Below are 7,432 nucleotides of genomic sequence, written 5' to 3' on the forward strand. Positions count from 1 at the left end.
TTGAGCATTGTCTTTGGCACTGATCCATCTAACTTCCCATTTTATACTGAGTGCTAGATTTTTAAAGTTCTGAACTGTAGTGCTGAATTATTGGTATGCTTGGTAAACACCATTATAATGGGAGGGGAGGGATAATAACAGCTCAGTAATTTTCTGCAAATTCACGGAAAAATATAAAAAGATATCCCTTTTTATTTTCCAACCTAAAAGCCAGGAAAACGAAGCTCTGGGGCCAGGCGAAAATTGCACACTGCTGCTGAACTACCAAATAGTCGAACAGCCGACGTCCCAGCCAGGGAATGTGCGCACATGTAGATTCAAGTAAAACACCGAAGGAAAAAGTCGTCCGTGTAGTGTTGTAGATTCACAACACTGGCTGCGTTTCAGACACACATTTACAACATAATGAATAGTGAAGCCTAGATAACCTCAGTGCAAATAAGTCACATCCATATGCCAGGGAAGGAAGCCTTTGGCGTCGAGTTGACGGCTCGGCTCCACTGTACAAGAACGTGTGCCGACGTGAGGTTCGGACTAAGCACATGCATTAAGGCTGGGAGGAGGGGTGAACCAACTGTTGCGAGGGGGCAGGCTGCAAGGTGGCTGCTGAGGGGACTGCGGGCTGCATGGGTGGTGGAGATGGAGGTGGCAGTGGCTGGACAGGGGTCTGTGTGTTGTGAGACGGAGGCAGCGTGGGCCATTTGAATTTATCAGGACTTGCTTCTCCACGGTGAAGGCCTTGTGATACCGTGGAATGCTCCCATATGCTGCACATGAAGACCTGGGGAATTGTAATAAGACATTCCAGCTCTAGTCAGTGAAGTTGGTGGCGTGAAACCAAGTGTGTGACTTGCATACGAGAGACTGGGTGATATTGGCCGGCTTGAACTGGGAGAAGGTGTGTAAGGAATCGGGCTGCGTACAATGTGAGGTCTTAATCCTTGTGCAGACAGCTCCTTAAAATACCTTTCATCATCCATCTCTAAGCTGGACTCACTCTCTAAGAGCTGTCGACAGAGGGCCTCTCTCCTCTCCATCTCCCTCTGCAGCTTCCTCTCAGGTCCTCTTCCCCCATGTGAAGTTCCTCCTCCAAATACTGTGCCATTATCTCGGAATGCTGTAACTGGGCAGCACTCAGTTGCTTCTTCAGCTTCTCCAATTCATTCTTTAAAAACCTGATGTGTCGCATCATGTTTTCTGGAGGGTCGATCTACACGGAGATGTCTCTAGGCAATGGGGCAGCAGACACCGGCTAGTCTAATTTCTCCTGCAGGATTCGCTTTTCAGCTTCAAGTTCCATCCTTTTCCAGAAACGATTCACTAGCGCTTCTTGTTCCTGTTCCAAAGTATTTTCAAGGTCAATCTTCTCTCGTCTCAACTGTTCTAATGTAAGCTGCTTAGAAATGGTATCGTTCTCCAGTTTTTTAATTTTCTTCATCAGTTTGTTGACCTGGAATTCCTGCTCCAGATGCTGTTCTAGTTTGGCTTTCTCATGCTGCAACTGCATCAATTTTCTGGGGAGCTCATTAGTGAGGGACTCTTCTTCCTTCTCATAATTTACAGCAAGGGTTTCTTTCTCCTTCTGCGAAGGCTGAATTTTCTTGAATACAGTGTTACTGATGAATTCTTCTTTCTGCTCAGCCTGGGCTTGGATGGTCACGCTGGCTTTGCGCAAGCCGCGGTTCTCCTCCTGCAGTGCCTTGCACTTGAGTTTGTAGGTCTCCAGCTAGACCCTGAACACCTTGTTCTGCTGCAGCGAGGCCAGGTGCTTGATGAGCTCCTCCAGGCTGAAGGGCGAGATGACAATGCCCCCCGCCCCAGCCACTTCCCACCACTGCCGCCTCTCCTGCTGCTGCTGCCCGAGGTCAATGACTGTATCTTCTAACTCTTTGTTAATCTTCTCACTGTGTTCATCCATTCTTCTCCCAAGTACTTTGATTATCTTTATGGTTATTACTTTAAACTCTTTAGTGGGTAGATTGCCTATCCCTATTTCACTTCATTCTTCTTCTGGGGTTTTATCTTATTCCTTCATTTCCACGTTCCTCTGTCCCCTCATTTTACCTAATTTGCTATTTTTATTTCTATGTGTTCTGTGGGCTCCTTATGTTTCCCGATCTTGAAGAAGTGGCTTTTTGTAGCAGATGTCCTATGCATCCCAGCAGCGCACTACTCTCCGCTCATTTGAGCTATATGCCCTACCTGGCTGCAGGGCCCTGTGGGTCCCAGAATTGGTGTTTTGGTCTGCTTGTGGTTGGGACCAGGACCCAGGATTTCCTGGGGCTGGTGCCTACCCACTGGTGGGTAAGGCTGGTCCCGGAGCTACTGCCAGCCCACTGGTAGGCAAACCTGGGTCCCAGGGTTTCTGGCTGCAGGGCCCTAGGGGTCCCAGAATTGGTGTTTTGGCCTGTTTGTGGGCCCATGGGGTCCTGGGGACAGTGCCTACACACTGGTGGGTGAGACTGGTCCCAGGGCTACTGCTGGCCTACTGGTGGGCTGAGTCAGGTCCCAGATCTCTGGGTGCAGGGCCCTGGAAATCCCGTGGCTAGAGCTGGTGTATGGAGCCAGGACCTGGGCCCTCTGCTGGACAGGGCCAGGTCCTGGTGTGGCTGTGCACTCAGGGGGTTTCAGGGCAACAGGCCTGCTAGTGGGTGGAGTGGTGTCTCGGCCTGAGGCATCCCAGTACTGGTACTGACAGCCTGGTGAGTTGGTCTGAGTCCTGGTACAAATAAGCTACAGGGAGGATTCCAAAATAGTGCTTGCCAGCATCAGTGTCCATGTGGTAGAAGGAACTCCTCAAAACAGCTGATGCTAGTGTCTGTGTCCCCAGGACAAGCCCCAGCTGCCTTCTGCCCTCCACGAGGCTCTTCAAGATCAGCAGGTGTGTCTTACCCAGGCTCCTTTCAAATTACTGCTTCTGCCCTGGGTCCCAGAGTATGTGAAGTTTTGTGTGTGCCCTTTAGGAGTGGAGTCTCTATTTCCCACAGTCCTCTGGCTCTTTTGAAAGTAAACCCCACTGGCCTTCAGAGCCTGTCATTCTTGGGGCTTACCTTCCGTGTGCAGGACCCCCAGGCTGGGAAGCCACATGCGAGGCTCCAACCACTTGCTCCTTGAGGAGAACCTCTGCAGTTGTAATTATCCTCCTGTTTGTGGGTTGCCCCTCCTACCTATCTTGTTGTGATTCCTTCTTTACATCTTTAGTTGTAGATCTTTTCTGCTAGTGCTCTGGTTTGTCACATAAATAATTTCTCTGTAAATAGTTGTAATTTTGCTGTCCTCATGGGAGGAGGTGAGCTTAGGGTCTTCATACTCTGCCATCTTGGCCACTCCCTCTTACCTTTATGAACTATTTTTCTGTAGCATGCAATGCTGTTTGATAGCATTTTACCCACAGTGGAACTTCTTTCAAAATTGGAATCAATCCTCTCAAACCCTGCTGTTGCTTTATCAAGTAAGTTTATGTAATGTCCTGAATCTTTTGTTGTCATTTCAAGAATCTTCACAGCATTTTTCCAGGAGTAGATTCCATCTCAAGAAACCACTTTCTTTTCTCATTCATAAGAAGCAACTCCTCTTCTGTTACAGGTTGATCATGAGATTGCAGCAATTTAGTCCCATCTTCAAGTTCCACTTCTAATTCTAGTTCTCTTGTTACTTCCACCATATCTTCAGTTACTTCCTCCACTGAAGTCTTGAACCCCTCAAAGTCATCTATGAGGGTTGGAATCAACTTCTTTCCAATCCCTGTTAATGTTAATATTTTGACCCTTTCCCATGAACCGTGAATGTTCTTAATGGCACCTAAAATGGTGAATCCTTTCCAGAAGGCTTTCAATTTACTTTGCTTGGGTCCATCAGAGGAATCACTATTTATGGTAGCTATAGTCTTATGAAATGTTTTTCTTAAATAATATGACTTGAGTGTCAAAATTACTCCTTGATCCATGGGCTGCAGAATAGATGATATGTTAGCAGGCATGAAAACAATGTGAATTTTGTTGTACAGCTCCATCAGAGCTCTTGGGTGACTAGGTGTATTGTCAGTGAGTAGTAATATTTTGAAAGGAATCTTTTTCTCTGAGCCTTAGGTCTCAACATTGGGCTTAAAATATCCAGTAAACCATGTTGTAAACAGATGTGCTGTCATCCAGGCTTTGTTGTGCCATGTAGAGAGCACAGGTAGAGTAGATTTAGATAATTCGTAAGGGTCCTAGAATTTTCATAATGGGAAATGAGCATAATGGTAAATTGGCTTCAACTTAAAGTCACCAGTTACATTAACTCCTAACAAGAGTCAGGCAGCCCTTTGAAGCTTTGAAGCCAGGCACTGACTTCTCCTTTCTAGTTATGAAAGTCCTAGATGGCACAGTCTTCCAATAGAAGGCTATTTCCTCTACATGGAAAATCTGTAGTTGAGTATAATCACCTTCATTTATTATCTTAGCTAGATCTTCTAGATAACTTGCTGTAGCTCATACATCAGCATTTGCTGCTTCATCTTGCACTTTTTTTTATAATAAATTTATTTATTTATTCATTTATTATTTTTATTTTTGGCTGCTTTGGGTCTTTGTTGCTGCGCACGGCTTTCTCTAGTTGCGTTGAGTTGGGGTTACTCTTCGTTGTGGTGCACAGACTTCTCATTGCGGTGGCTTCTCTTGTTGCGGAGCTTGGGCTCTAGGCGTGAGGGCTTCAGTAGTTGTGGCTCGTGGGCTCTAGAGCGCAGGCTCAGTAGTTGTGGTGCACGGGCTTAGTTGCTCCACAACATGTGGGATCTTCCCAGACCAGGGCTCGAACCCATGTCCCCTGCATTGGCAGGCGGATTCTTAACCACTGCACCACCAGGGAAGCCCCTCACCTTGCACTTTTATGGAGAGAGCTTCTTTTCTTCAACCTCATGAACCAACCTCTGCTATCTTCAAACTTTTCTTCTACAGCTTCCTCACCTCTTGCAACCTTCATAGAATTGAAGAGAGTTAGAGCCTTGCTCTGGATTAGGCTTTGGCTTAAGGGATTGCTGTGGTTAGTTTGATCTTCCCTCCTGACCACTGCAACTTTCTCCATATCAGCAATGAGGCTGTTTCACTTTCTTATCATTCTTGTGTTCACTGGAGTAGGACTTTTAACTTCCTTCAGGAACTTCTCCTTTGCATTCACAACTTGGCTAACTGTTTGGCACAAGAGACCTAGCTTTTGGTCTATCTTAGCTTTCAACATGCTTTCCTCACTGAGCCTAATCATTTCTAGCTTTTGATTTAAAGGGAGAGATGTGCAACTCTTCCTTTCACTTGAACATTTAGAGGTCTTTGTAGGGTTATTAACTGGCTTAATTTCAATATTGTTTTGTCTCAGGGAATAGGGAGGCCCAAGGAAAGGAAGAGATGGGAACAGCAGGTTGGTGGAGCAGTCAGAACACACACAACACATATCAATTAAGTTTGCTATCATACATGGGCACAGTTCATGCAATCCCAAAACACTTATAATAGTAACATCAAAAATCACTGATCACAGGTCACCATAACAAATATAATAATAATGGAAAGTTTGACATTTTGTGAGAATTACCAAAATGTGATGCAGAAATATGAAGTGAGCAAATGCTGTTAGAAAAATGACACAGATATACTTTCACAATGTGGGATTGCCACAAACCTTCCATTTGAAAAAAATTCAATATCTGCAAAGTGCATTAGAATGAAGTCAATAAAATGAGGTATGCCTGTACTAAGATTTAAGATCAAATATATAAATAATTACATCAAATACAAATAGGCTAAATATTACAATTGAAAAACAAAAATTTCAGACAATTACAATAGAAAGTCTAGTTACATGATATTTAAAGAGATCTATCCTAAATATAAGGACAAAAACACATTGAAATAAAACTGTCAAGGAAAAAAAAAAGAAAGAAAGAAATGGTTGCTGACATATTAATGCCAGAAAAAGTAGATGAAAAAGGAGTATTACCAGGTTTAAAGAGTAATTTTGTAATGACTAAAAGATCAATTCACTAGCTAGATAGAATTATGTCAAATGTATATGCACTGAATAACATAGCTAAAAATTCTAGAAAGGAAAAAGTGTCAGAACTAAAGATGTATAAATCAATCTATAATGAAGCTGGCAGAATTTAATTCTTCACTCAATAGCTGATAGAACAAGATAAAAATTTCCAATAAGCATAAGAAGGAATGAAAAATACAGATAATAAATACATATTAGAGGGATTCAAAAGAAAAAAAAAGTTGATTTTTTTGAGTAATAAAGTGATAACCCTTGGCACAAATGTTCAAGAGAGGATGAAAGCACAATTTATCAATACCAAGAATAAAAAGAGAGAGATAATTATAGATTCTACAACAAATAAAAAGGGAACAAGATAATATTGTAAAAAATAATTATGCCAATATACTTGGAAAATAACAGAAAATGGACAAATTCCTCAAAAAGCCATCTAAAAAAGTGACCAAAAAAGTGACCAAAAAGTATAAAATCAGAACAGAAGAAACTGAATTGAATTATAACATTCCCACAGATAAAGCTGTGAAAACCAAGTGTCCTTTATCAGTAAAATGTACAAATAAATTACAGAATTTGGCAATAATAGAAGAACTAATGCTATGCACCACGTGAACGAATCTCATAAGAGTAATGTTGATTGAAAGCAACAAAGGACATTCTGTGTAACTTTATTTATACACAGTTCAATAGAAGAAAACCAATCTGTGGTCTTAAAAGTCATAAAAGTACTTACTTTGCAGGAAGGTATAGACAGTGAGTAGGCAAGAAAGGGCTTTGTGGGATGCTGGTAATACTTTATTTCTTGATCCATTTTTTCATTATGCTGGTGTGCTCACATCATGAAAATTCATCAATTTGTTAACTCATAATTTGTACAATTTCTGAATAAATCATGGTTCTCAACCAATGTCCCCCACCTCCAACACACACATTCCCAGAGGACCTTCTACAATGCCTGGAGCTATTTGGGTTGAAACAACTTGGCAGGAGTGCTACTGGCATCTAGTGGGCAGAGGCCAGAGATGCTGGTAAACATCCTACAATGCAGAAGACAGCCTCTCTCAACACAAATTTCTGGTTCAAAATGTATCCATAGTGCCAAGTTTAAGAAAACCTGATATATGTGATATAATTCAATATAAAAAAGAGTTAACTACATAGCCATAGACTTTACTCTGTGGGAAAGTTTAAATATATAAAAGACCAATTCCATCAACCGACACAACGTGTACAGGGCCTGCAGAAAATTAATTAATTGAAGTTAATGAAATGTGAGTGCAAATATTTATATTTGAGGAAGACTAATCATAAACCAGAATTTTAATCCCAAGTCTACTATTATATATTCATTGGTAAGGATTTTAGGAAGATTGCAACTAAAATCACATATACTATAAGACCAAAA

At 42.2% G+C, this 7,432-nt stretch overlaps 1 pseudogene; it reads right to left on the bottom strand.

Moving 5' to 3' along the window:
• Positions 1–547: 547 nt before the first annotated feature.
• LOC132362057 (coiled-coil domain-containing protein 6-like) lies at positions 548–3,664 on the bottom strand (annotated as a pseudogene).
• Positions 3,665–7,432: the final 3,768 nt, after the last annotated feature.

This window comes from Balaenoptera ricei, chromosome 3 (genome assembly GCF_028023285.1).
Source record: "Balaenoptera ricei isolate mBalRic1 chromosome 3, mBalRic1.hap2, whole genome shotgun sequence".
NCBI lineage: Eukaryota > Metazoa > Chordata > Mammalia > Artiodactyla > Balaenopteridae > Balaenoptera > Balaenoptera ricei.